The sequence below is a fragment of the Pristiophorus japonicus genome, chromosome 12 (assembly GCF_044704955.1).
Source record: "Pristiophorus japonicus isolate sPriJap1 chromosome 12, sPriJap1.hap1, whole genome shotgun sequence".
Lineage (NCBI taxonomy): Eukaryota > Metazoa > Chordata > Chondrichthyes > Pristiophoridae > Pristiophorus > Pristiophorus japonicus.
The window spans coordinates 18,293,741-18,307,089 of NC_091988.1; the positions used below are offsets into that span (position 1 = coordinate 18,293,741).

General features: G+C 47.8%; 1 pseudogene; it reads right to left on the reverse strand.

The window, feature by feature from the left end:
• Nucleotides 1-693: 693 nt before the first annotated feature.
• LOC139276744 (monocarboxylate transporter 2-like) overlaps nt 694-13,349 on the reverse strand; it is a 105,396-nt pseudogene continuing 92,740 nt past the window's right edge.

Below are 13,349 nucleotides of genomic sequence, written 5' to 3' on the forward strand. Positions count from 1 at the left end.
TTCAAAATATCGTGCATTCGCGGTTTTCACATTGAAAAACTGGCAAGTTGGCTGTGCGGGATCCCTGGAGCGCTGTGCGGCCATGCAGCTTAAAGGGAACATCGATCCTTATGCATCTATTTTGATGCAGACATTAACCCATTTATTTTAAAAGAGTTAATAACTATATAAAATCACATATTGTAGAATAACGCTTTAAGTATTCTGAAGCAAACTTCATCAGCTGGAATTTCTACACGATCGTGTCTATTTCAATCTGGGCCTGGAGGTACACTGTCGTATGTTAGAGCACATCGTATGGAGCAAAATAGCTAGATACTACCAACAGTGATCTTCAAAATATGTTCATTATGGGGCTCTAATATTCCTCCATACAAGATATAGTGAATGTTGATGAAATGGATAATAGTGGAATACATTGATTGGACAACAGCCTTGTATTGCTGCAAATTTAGTTAGGAAAAGGAAAGTGGTATTTAAAAACTCTGGCAAACTAGTTTCAAATTAATTTCCTTCTGGACTGCTAAAAGATAGTTTGTCACTATCCTCTGGTTGGCCTGTTGTTCTTCCTGCTCAGTCTCCGCTATCTCTGTTGCTTTTGCTGTCAACTGAAGAGGTTCAAGTTTCTCTTCATCTCTTTCTTCATCACTTGTTATTTTGTTGTTTTCACATTCTTCAAAGAAGTTGCATCCTTCATTTCAACTCCTTTCTCTTGCTGTTGCTTTGCCTCTCCTTGAGGAGCCAATAGTTAATATAGTTCAAGATGAAAAGGTAAATGCCAGAAAACATCATGAGGTCTCCACAGGCATAGTACATGTGCTTGTACTCTCCAAAGCTATCCACAATAGCTCCTGGCAACAAAGAGACAGGAAATGTGAATACTGAAGTTGCAGTGAATTGGTCGACAGCAACTAGCATAGATCTTAAACAGGAGTACTTTTATGGAAGGCAGTTAGCAGTATCAGCAAATTGCTCATTCAAGATATCAGATGCAAATTTATAGGAAAAAAAGCTTGCAATCTAAAATAATGTACTTTAGAGCGAGACAAGACATGGCTCATCAAAGCTAATGTTTCACTTACACATTCATTGGGAACCTTAGTCCTTAGGTCTTTGCCTACATCCTGATTTGTGAATTTAGAGCTCTGGGAGACTACAGGTTACACTGTACATTAAAGATTTATTTGAAGACCGTCTGATGATATATGAGGATTCATTTTTGGAGGGGGGGGGGAATGAGAAAACAGGAAAGAATTTGACATAAAGTTACATCATATTTGGGTAGTAAATATGGAATATTTAGCATTCATCTGAAGCATTTAATAACAGTAACTGAAGTCCGTAGCACCAACTAGGCAGCAAGAAGTGCAGCAGGAGGGAGTGGAGGGGCAGCATCGACTATCAGCCCTTGTTGCCTGAGCTCAGACAGAAGTTCATTGAAGAGCACGTAAACCATCCCTCGCATCTCCAATACATCAAGAGTCCTACAATCCTTATTACCACCCTCCTTACTACCACCATTTGATTGCCTTCCTTCAGTCCAGCCTCATGGGTCTTACCTTCACGTCGCTACAAATATAAACACCAAATCCAGAACAAACAAAAACAATTATCCAACATCTCAAATCCATCTGTGTGAATAGTTATCAGAAACAATGAAGAATCACCATTATGCAAGTCCTTGATGTTGTGTTCCTAACACAGATGAGGCTGCACACAGGGAGGTCAAAGTAACAGTGATCTCAGTCTTTATTAAGACACTGCAGGGTGAGGAACAGGCCTTAGGGGCCGGCTTATATACGGTGCTCCCAAAGGATGCTGGGATCCCTTGGGACTTCAGGGGATGCGCTCCCTGGTGGTGGAACATGGGAGTGCATGCTTTACAGATACACAACATCACGCCCCCCCAAAGTCAAAGTGAAAACTATTTACAAGGTGAGGCGGTTGGGCGCCTTTCTTTCCCTGGTGGACCGCCTCGGTACAAATGTTTGTTCTGGTGTGTTGGCTGTGCCCTCGCTGGGCTGGTGTGTTGTTGGCCCTGCAGGGCTGCTGGGTGAGCCTGGCCTTGCTGGGCTGTTGGGCATGATGGGTTCGATTTCCTGGTCCGGGGTGGTGTCGTTGATCCTTTGAGTGTGTGTTGTGGGCTCAAAAAAGGTGGTGTCTGCTGTGGGTTGTTCAGGGCAATCTGTGAACCGCAGCCTCGTTTGGTCCAGGTGCTTTCTGCAAATTTGTCCATTGTCTAGTTTGACTACAAACATCCTACTCCCTTCTTTAGCTATCACCGTGTCTGCAATCCACTTGGGACCATGTCCATAGTTTAGCACATTCACAGGGTCAGTCAGATCAATTACACAGTGGCCCGACCATCGTTTACATTTTGTTGCTGCCGCTTGCTCTCTACCTGATCATGCAGGGTTGGGTGAACCAGCGAGAGTCTGGTTTTAAGTGTCCTTTTCATGAGTAGCTCAGCCGGAGGCACCCCTGTGAGCGAGTGGGGTCTCGTGCGGTAGCTGAGCAGTACTCGGGACAGGCGGGTTTGGAGTGAGCCTTCTGTGACTCGTTTAAGGCTCTGTTTGATTGTTTGTACTGCCCGCTCTGCCTGCCCATTGGAGGCTGGTTTAAACAGGGCCGAGGTGACATGTTTGATCCCATTGTGGGTCATGAATTCTTTAAATTCGGCACTGGTGAAACATGGCCCGTTGTCACTGACCAATATGTCAGGTAGGCTGTGGGTGGCAAACATGGCCCTCAGGCTTTCAATGGTGGTGGTGGCGGTGTTTCCCGACATTATTTCACATTCAATCCATTTTGAAAAAGCATCCACCATTTTACCGAGAAACGGGCCCACATAGTCGACATGGATCCTCGACCATGGTCTGGAGGGCCAGGACCACAAACTTAGTGGTGCCTCTCTGGGTGCATTGCTCAACTGAGCACACACGCTGCATTGCTGTACCCAGGACTATAATTCAGAGTCGATACCGGGCCACCACACATGGGATCTGGCTATCGCTTTCATCATTACTATACCCGGGTGTGTGCTGTGGAGATCTGAGATGAACGTCTGCCTGCCCTTTTTGGGTAGCACTATGTGGTTACCCCACAACAGGCAGTCTTCCTGAATGGACAGCTCGTCCTTTCGCCGCTGGAATGGCTTGATTAGTTCTTGCATTTCAACGGGGATGCTGGCCCAGCTCCAATGCAGTACACAGTTTTTTACTAGGGACAGCAGAGGATCTTGGCTGGTCCAAGTTCTAATCTGGCGGGCTGTGACAGGTGATTTATCATTTTCAAATGCTTCCATGACCATCAACAAGTCCGCAGGCTGCGCCACCATCAACAAGTTTGCAGGCTGCACTATTTCCATCCCCGTGGTGGACATTGGTAGCCGACTGAGAGCATCCACACAGTTCTCGGTGCCTGGCCTGTGGCGGATGGTATAGTTATATGTTGATAGCACGAGTGCCCACCTTTGTATGCAGGCTGAGGCATTAGTATTTATCCCCTTGTTTTCAGTGAACAGGGATATGAGGGGCTTATGATTGGTTTCCAGCTCAAATTTGAGGTCAAACAGGTACTGATACATTTTCTTTACCCCGAACACACACGCCAATGCCTCTTTCTCAATCATGCTGTCGGCCGTCTCGGCCTTAGACAAGCTCCTGGAGGCATAGGCAACAGGTTGCAACCTCCCCCGCATCGTTAGCTTGCTGTAATACACACCCGACTCCGTACGACGACGCATCACATGCTAGCACGAGTCTTTTACATGGGTTATACAATACAAGCAGCTTGTTGGAGCATAAAATTTTTCTGGCTTCCTGAAAAGCAATTACTTGTTTTTTTTCCCCATACCCAGTTCTCACCTTTACGCAATAACACATGTAGGGGCTCTAAGAGAGTGCTTAACCCCAGTAAGAAATTACCAAAATATTTGAGGAGTCCCAGGAACGACCGCAGCTCCGTGACGTTCTGTGGCCTGGGCGCGTTCCTGATAGCCTCTGTCTTGGCGTCTGTGGGCTGAATGCATTCCGCCGCGATCTTTCTCCCCAAAACCTCCACTTCTGTTGCCATGAAGACACATTTCGACCTCTTCAGCTGCAGCCCTACGTGATCCAGTCGCTGGAGGACCTCCTCCAGGTTTTGTAGGTGCTCGACGGTGTCCCAACCTGTCACCAATATGTCGTCCTGAAAAACCACCGTACGTGGTAGCGACTTGAGTAGGCTCTCTATGTTTCTCTGGAAGATCGCTGCAGCCGACCGAATTCGAAACGGGCATCTGTTGTAGATGAATAGTCCCTTGTGCGTGTTGATGCAGGTAAGGCCCTTCGATGACTCCTCCAGCTCCTGCGTCATGTAGGCCGAAGTCAGTTCAAGCTTGGTGAACGTCTTGCCTCCTGCCGGCGTCGCAAATAGGTCATCTGCTTTAGGTAGTGGGTATTGGTCCTGTAGCGAGAAATGATTAACAGTTACTTTATAATCACCGCAAATCCTGACCGTGCCATCATTTTTGAGTATTGGAACAATCGGGCTGGCCCACTCGCTGAATTCCACTGGGGAGATGATGCCCTCGTGTTGCAGCCTGTCCAGCTCGATTTCCACTCTCTCCTTCATCATGTGAGGTACTGCTCGCGCCTTGTGATGAATGGGTCATGCCTCTGGGACCAAGTGGATCTGTACCTTCGCCCCGGAAAAGTTTCCAATGCCTGGCTCAAAAGGGAAGGAAATTTGTTAAGAACCTGGGTACATGAGGCCTCATCGACATGTGATAGCGCTTGGATGTCATCCCAGTTCCAGCAGATTTTGCCCAGCCAGCTCCTTCCAAACAGTGTGGGGCCATCGCCCGGGATAATCCAGAGTGGCAGTTCATGCACCGTGCCCTCGTAAGTGACCTTGACCATGGTGCTGCCCAGGACAGTGATAAGCTCTTTGGTGTATGTTCTCAGTTTCATGTGGATGGGGCTCAGGGCTGGTCTGAGTGCCTTGTTGCACCACAGTCTCTCAAACATCTTTTTACTCATGATGGATTGGCTAGCGCCAGTGTCCAGTTCCATGGCTACGGGTAAGCCATTCAATTTTACGTTTAGCATTATAGGTGGACATTTTGTTGAAAATGTGTGCACCCTGTGTACTTCAGCATCTGCCTCCTCTCTCTCAGGCTCGAAATTGCTTTGATTCACCATGGACCAATCTTCCTCTGCCACATGGTGGTTAGCAGGTTTTGCAGAGCTTTCAGCTCGTCTGCAAGCTCGTTGGAGGTGCCCCATTGTTCCACAGCTCTTGCAAACATACCTTTTGAAGTGGCATGAATAGGCTGAATGGAAGCCTCCACAATGTCAACAAGGTGTGAATTGCCTTGCATTCATCCTTTGTTGCAGACTCTGAGTCATCTGGGTCACCTGAGGCCTGCTGGCAGTTGCAGACTCGTGGTTTCTGCCCTGTACATTGCTGCTCACAAACACAGTTCCAGTTAATTTATGAACATTGCTAGCACTTGTGTGCTGAGAGATTTGTTTGGTTGTATCACTGGTGGACATAAACACCTGTGCTATCGCAATGGCCTTAATGAGGGTCGGTCTCTCTACAGTCAAAAGTTTTTGTAGGATGGTCTCGTGGCCAATGCCCAATACAACAGAATCTCTGAGCATTTGCTCCAGGTAGACATCAAACACACATTGTCCTTCAAGTCGCCTTAGCTCGCTGATGTAGCTCGCCACTTCCTGACCTTCAGATCGCTGGTACATATAGAACCGATACCTCGCCATCAGCACGCTCTCCCTCAGGTTAAGATACTCCCGAACCACTGTACACAGCTCCTCATACGACTTATCTGTGGGTTTCACCGGAGCCAGAAGATTCTTCATGAGGCTGTCGGTCGGTGCCCCGCAGACCGTGAGGAGGACCGCTCTCCTTTTTGCAGCGCTTCCTTCTCCGTCCAGCTCGTTGGCTACAAAGCACTAGTCTGGCCGTTCGACATAGGCTTCCCAGTCCTCACCCTCCGAGAACTTCTCCAAGATGCCCGCAGTTTGCTGCATCTTTGCGGTGGATTTGTGTACTCGTCGCCAGTTGTTGTGTTCCTAACACAGATGAGACTGCACACAGGGAGATTAGAGTAACAGTGACCTCAGTCTTTATTAAGACACTCCAGAGTGACTAACAGGCCTTTGGGGCCAGCTTATATACAGTGCTCCCAAGGGATGCTGGGGTCCCTTGGGACTGCAGGGGATGCGCCCTGGTGGCGGAACATGGGAGTGCATGCTTTACAGATACACAACACTTGGTACCTGTTGTCTGCATTTGGTTACCTATCCTAGTGCTCCTGTGAAGTGTTTTCAAAGTAGATGCATCCCCAGATTTGAAGCACTGACCACACTCGACCAGCTCTGTTGGGCGGGCCATATAGTCTGTATACCCAACACAAGACTCCAAAAGCAAGCGCTCTACTCGGAACTCCTACATGGCAAGCGAGCCCCAGGTGGGTAGAGGAAATGTTTCAAGGATAGCTTCAAAGCCTCCTTGATAAAATGCAACATCCCCACCGACACCAAGAACGCCCTAAGTGGAGGAAGTGAATCCAAGAGGGCGCTGAGCACCTCAAGTCTCATCGTCGAGAGCATGCAGACACCAAGCGCAGAGAGCGGAAAGAGCATGCGGCAAACCAGACTCCCCACCCACCCTTTCCTCCAACCACTGTCTGTCCTACCTGTGACAGAGACTGCAATTCCCGCATTGGACTGTTCAGTCACCTAAGAACTCACTTTTCGAGGGACTGCCTATGATGATGACGGTTTGGGAAGTGAAACGTTGCTGATCTTCGATTGAGGATACCAGACGGTCGTAGTGGGCAACCTCGAGCAGCTATGGGTCGTGAAACTGAAGACCCTTCTCGCCCCCATTTACCTGCCCGGTTTCCCCAGGTATGTGAGACCCTGCCGGAATGGGTTAAAGTTAAAAATCTTTTTAAAATGGAGGCACGCAGCATCCTTAAAAGATGTTACCGCCTCCTGAGAACGGACTGGTCACCCGCCCCCTCACCCTCCATTAAAACCGGACGTGGGTGGATTTGAAGCGGGATTAAAAATGTTTAAGTTTTAACTTCTCACTCGACCCAAACACACCTGTTCTTGAGGTTAAAATTATTACCAGGAAACTCAGATGTAGCAGCATGGAGCAAATAGATTTAAGGTCTGACAACGCGAGCATTTAGTTTGAATATTAGAATCATAGAATGGTTACAACACAGAAGGAGGCCATTCGGCTCATCGAACCCCTGTTGGCTCTCTGCAAGAGCACTTCAGCTAGTCCCACCCCCCCTCCCTTTCCCTGTAGCCCTGCAACATTTTTTCCTTCAGTTACTTATCCAATTCCCTTTTGAAAGCCACAATTGAATCTGCCTCCACCACCCTTTCATCCGATGTATTCCAGATCATAACTACTCGCTGCACCAAAAAGTCTTCCCTCGTGTCGCCTTTGGTTCTTCTGCCAATCACCTTCAGTCTGCGTCCTCTGGTTCTCAACCCTTCCGCCAACGGGAACAGTTTCTCTCTATCTACTCTGTCTAGACCCCTCATGATTTTGAACACCCCTATCAAATCTGCTCTCAACCTTCTCTGCTCCAAGGCGAACAACCCCAGCTTCTTCAGACTAGCCACGAAACTGAAGTCCCTCATCCCTGGAGCCATTCTTGTAAATCTTTTCTGCCTCCTCTCTAAGGCCTTCACATCCTTTCTAATGTGTGGTGCCCAGAACTGGACACAATACTCCAGTTGAAGCTGAACCAGTGGTTTATAAAGGTTCATCATAACTTCCTTGCTTTTGTACTCTATGTGGACTGGCTTTTCAGCTTTCGGTGTTTTTCGGCGAAAACGGTCGCGATATGTGAAAATTAACGTTTACGTTGTGCTACCGTTTTTAGGCTGAACTTTTGGCCTTTACATCTGCATCGGTAAAGGAGATGTTGCACGATTATTCGCGATGCAAAACGCGAGTTTCGGCAACTTTAGTCCGTGGTCGTTTGCGCTGTGATAGAGGCCTTGGGAGGGGAAGAAAAAAAATTGCAAAAAACTTTCCAAAAACATTCACAAAACCCTTATCTAACAACTCACTGAAAAAGAATTAAAAAATAATAACTTTAACTTACCTTTTTTGCAGGTTTTCATACTTACCGTTGCTGGCAGGGCTGCACTGACAGATTTGACCTGCCGATATTCTGGGCACGGCGATCAGGTCGGGAGAGTGCTGAAAGTCCCATGGTAACGCAATCCGCGGCATTACATGTTGGCGCACCGCCGCAAACAGCTACCGAGCATCCCGCCCGGGCTTTGCAACAGGGTTTTCGCCACGGAGGGTCAAATCACAGCGAAAGCTCGGTCACAAACCTGCCGAAAATCTGGAAATGTAGTCTCTATTTATTAAGTACCTGGATCCTGAATGCTTTTTTAACCGCTTTCTCAACCTGCCCTGCCACCTTCAACGATTTGTGCACAAAACCTCCCAGGTCTCTCTGTTCCTGCAATCCCTTTAGTTTATATGTCCTCTCCGCTTTCATCCTACCAAAATGTATCACTTTGCACTTTTCTGCGTTAAATTTCATCTGCCGGATGTCCAGATTCTACCAGCCTGCCTATGTCATCTTGAAGTCTATCATTATCATCTGCACTCTACAATATACTTACAAGTTTTGTGTCATCTGCAAATTTTGAAATTGTACTCTATACACCCAAGTCTAAATCATTAATATATATCAAGAAAAGCAGTGGTCCTAGTACCGACCCTGGGGAATACCACTGTATACCTTCCTCCAGTTCGAAAAACAACTGTTCAGCACTACTCTCCTTTAGCCAATTTTGTATCCATGCTGCCACTGGCCCTTGTATTCAACTTTGCTGGCAAGCCTATTATGTGGCTCTTTATCAAATGCCTTCTGGAAATCCATGCACACTACATCAATTGCATTGCCCTCATCAACCCTCTCTGTTACCTCATCAAAAAAAAACTCAATCAAATTAGTATTAGCACTATTCAAGTATTTCATTCCTGAGACTCTTTGAAAGTCTAGTGGAGATGGTAGCGGAGAACTTTAGCAAGTGATCTGTCTGATCAGAAAACGCAATACAGTGTAGTGAGGCTCTTCCTTGATTCAATAGAAACTCCTTTAAAAGGCCTTAAGAGTGTTTAAATCCATACTAACAGCAAGGCTGTGAACTGTCACCATTGTAACACCCAGTGTTGCTGTTACAATATTTAATTCAAATTTTGGAACTTTAAAACAGAACTCAAGCTCAAAGTCTGAAGAAACCCAAATTCAGTGGAGAACGGACTGGAATGAGCATTTGGATTAATTTAGACATTGGATTGCGGCCATTCAAAATTCAGATAGTTGTGAGTCTAAAGTTTAAGGGGGAAAATTTAACGCCAAGCACAAAAGATTCTAAAGTTCTTCTAATTTAGGCTTTACCGCCCCAGGAAGGAGGACGGGTGGAAAAACAAGCACTAATAACCTCGGTGGGGCACTATAAGGGTGCTACCACCAGAGCATTACCAGATTTCAGGTGACTTGAATTCAGCAATCATCCTTCAATCCTTCCCACTGGCTCATTCCAGCTCTTAAAGGGGAGGTTATATCAATCTGCAGCTGCTTATTTTCACCATTCCTGCAACTGGTCGACCTGAGACAACCTGAAAGACCTCATGGCTCTGGCTGCTCCCAATTCAAATCCAAGGGAGAGAGCTCGTTGGTTCAATGAAGCCACATTGGAGGCATTGGTGGCAGCATTGGAGCAAAGGAGGGAAGTGCTGTTCCCAGCAAGTGGAATGAGGCTATTACCCCAGGTCTTCAGCGCAATGTGGAGGGAAGTGGCCGAGGAGGTTTCGGCCAATTGTGTCGTGGAATGCAGCCTGACACAATGCCGTGAAAAGTTCAATGACCTCAGTCGGGTGGTCAAGGTGAGTACATGCTTCAAGAGGTCCTGCATACCAGCATCTAAACCTCTGTCTGTGCACACTGTGCAAAGCACCAGTCACACACCAAACATCTGCACCTAATCAAACTCACATCCTCATCTCACACCTTGCCTACATTCACAGCTATTCAACGACGATAGGTATATCACCCAGACACATAGCTGGACTCTGGCTCACACACATTCCTTTGTTTTGCAGGCCAAGATGGCCCACAATCGGAGGGAGCAGCAGAGGACAGGCAGGGCTCATGCTCAGCTCCAGCAGCTCTCAGACCTCGAGGAGCGAGTGCTGCGACTCACTGGGCAGCAGGTGGTGGGCGCCTTGGCCATCAGCGACGTCGAGCCCTTTGTGGGCAACAACGGTATCTTCATCCCCTCTCCTTTTCTCATCCCACTTCCCCCTCACATCGGAAAGCTTTATCACTTTCCAGCTCCTGATACTGTCTGCGTTCCTTGCTCCATTCCTGCCCCACTGCCCTCACTTTAGGGTGAGTCTTGTGCCTTTACGCTTTCAGATAATCAGCCAGCAGATTACCAGCCTGTCCCTGATCCACCCCCAATGAGAGTGACGAAGGAGAAGGAGGAGGAGAACCAAAACGTCACTGTATCTCTCATCCGCAGGCACCACCTCAGAGACTGGCACTATGTGTTTGTTCGAGGTTTAGCTTAGTAGAGGGTCTGCACTGGGTGATGCACCGGGGACGAGTGGGCTGCAGCAAGGTCAAGGAGAAAGGGTACCTTGGGGGCAAGCTCCCCGGAAGGAGGATTCACGCATGAGTTCTGCCACACAAGACTCAGATGAGGACCTCTATGGGGAAGCGTTCACAACAAGGGTGATGCACTCTGACATGATGGGTGCAATGGCAAGGGTCCCCAGAGCCTGTCGGCAGTGGTAAGGAAAATGGAGGAGTCCGCCTCCACCATGGAGCCCATCACTTCCAGTCTACAGATGGTGGAGGACTCCCAGAGAGATCGTGGGGACCTAGAGCGCATGACGCGTGTCATGGGTGATGTGGCAGCTTCCATTGCAGAGCAGGTGGAAGCCACACAATGTTTTAGTGCTGTAATGCAGAGAATGAGTGTTGGCATTGAAACTCAGACTGCTCTCATGCAGTCTCAGCTGGATACCTCACAAGCTCTGACTGCTGCCATCGCACTGGGTCCACCACAATCGATCGGGGATCTCATGGTGTCGCAGCAGACCACCAATCTGTGCTCCAGCAGATTGGTAGGGATGTTGAGGTGCTGCCCCGGGGGACTGGCAGTGGGTCAGTGGAGCAGGACCCTGCTGTCCTCTCTCAGGACGACAGCATTCCTGATCCCACCACTGACACTCCGCCATTGCACGAGTCGCTGCTGGTCACCCAGCCAGCCCACACTGCCGCCGCCCACCCTGAGGTGATGCAGTCTGCAGCCGGGCCTTCCAGGCCCAGAGTTGGTCAAGGCCATCTGTAGTCTCTGGCCCTGATACACAGCAGCCTTCCACCAGCTATGCCGCAACCACAGGGGACACAGTGCGGAGGAGCAGTAGAATAGGAAAAGGCAGTGTTGCGAGGGGAGGTAAGGGTTTGCACAAGGGTGATTAGTCAATATTGTTGTATATACAGGCAACTCTCGATTATTCGGGTCCCTCGAGGATTGGGCTATTCCAGGTAAACAATTTTGCCGCTAAGGCGAGTGCACGTCTCAGAGCTGAAACTTGACGTTGAAAGAACCAACTACGAAAACTTAGTTTGTGTTATCATGGCATGAACATAATAAAATACATGACAATGGATTCATATCGTCTCGAAATTATAAATTATTTTATTATGTTAAAAGAGTTAAAAGTGTTAAAACTGAGCTTGATTTTTAATATAGCGATCTTATATCTGCTTGTTTAAATGAATTCATTTTGTTCTTCATTAAAATGTTGTGGATGATATGAGTTTGCAGGACCTCGTGAGAAGTGAAATGAGAATTCTCCTCAAAGAAACCTACAACATATTTCATTGCCTCTTCAGCATGTGCCCAAGTTTTCCTTTCTTTTACTTCAATCTCTATGTTCTAACTTCTGCTGAATGCACAATACCTTTCGTTTCCTTTTAGTGCCTCCACAAGACATTTTAAATTGTGCACCCAACTGCTTGAACTGCTCTCAACGCGTGTGGCAGTTGCAAAGTTAGAATGAAGTCCTCGCCTGTTTTAATAATGTGTGCTTGCTGGTTGAAGTGATGGAGATTTTCACGTGTGCGACAATTATTTAATGCCTGTGCGAAGTGAGAAAGGAGTGCACGCCTGAGTCAATTTATGTGTAATTGACACTTGAGCTGATCGAGATATTCACGTGTACGACAATTTTTAAAAGTGCCGTTGCAGCGGGTTCTCCGTTAGATCCGTGTACGGATAATCGAGAGTTGCCTGTACATATGGTTCATTGTTTTCTGATAAAAATGTGCATATTTGCACACCTGGGAATCCCTGGCCAAAGACCACCCTAAATGGAGGAAGAGCATCCGGGAGGGCGTTGAGCAGCTCGAGTCTCGTCGCCGATAACATGCAGAAAACAAGCGCAGGCAGCGGAAGGAGCGTGCGGCAAACCAGGCTCCCCACCCACCCTTTCCTCCAACGACTGTCTGTCCCACCTGTGACAGAGGCAATGGCCCCAAGTTTCCACACGCGGCAAAACAGGCGCCCCTCCGAGCTGGGCGCCCGTTTTTCGCGCCGAAAACAGCGCCTGAAAAAAAACGCGCTGTTCTCGAGCGCTTTGCAGCTCGATTATCTGCTTGGCGCGGCGCCCAGGGGGCGGAACCTACCAATCGCGGCAATTTTGTAAGTAGGAGGGGGCGGGTACAATTTAAATGAGTTTTTTCGTGCCGGCAAGCCTGCGCGTGCGCGTTGGAGCGTTCGCGCACGCGCAGTCTGAAGGAAACATTGGTACTCGGCCATTTTAAAAAGTGCTGCAGAAAAAGTGAAAATTTGTTTATTGAACCCTTGCAAAGGCTTGTATTTTAATTTTCTTGATATTTCTGTGTGTGAGGGTGAGGGAGTGCATTCTGTAATTAAAGATAGACTGTGATAGACTGTGAGACTATTCAAATTCTTTGTAGCTGTTCAATTTTCAACATTTTTTAATAAAACCACATTGCCCTTCCATGATCAGCACTGAGGCTCCTTGCAGCTTTCTCCCCCTGCCGTCCGTCGGGCCCGACGGCAAACGGCTGCCTCAAGTACTGAGGCTTCCTGCAGCCTTCTCCCTCCCTCCCCCTGACGTCGGTCGGTCCCGACGGCAAACCACTGCCTGAAAGGCCTGCCTGAAGCACTTTCACACAGGTAGGAACATGGTTTATTTAATCTTTTCTTTGCTTATAAATTTTTATTCAGGTTGGATTTATTTGTATAATATTT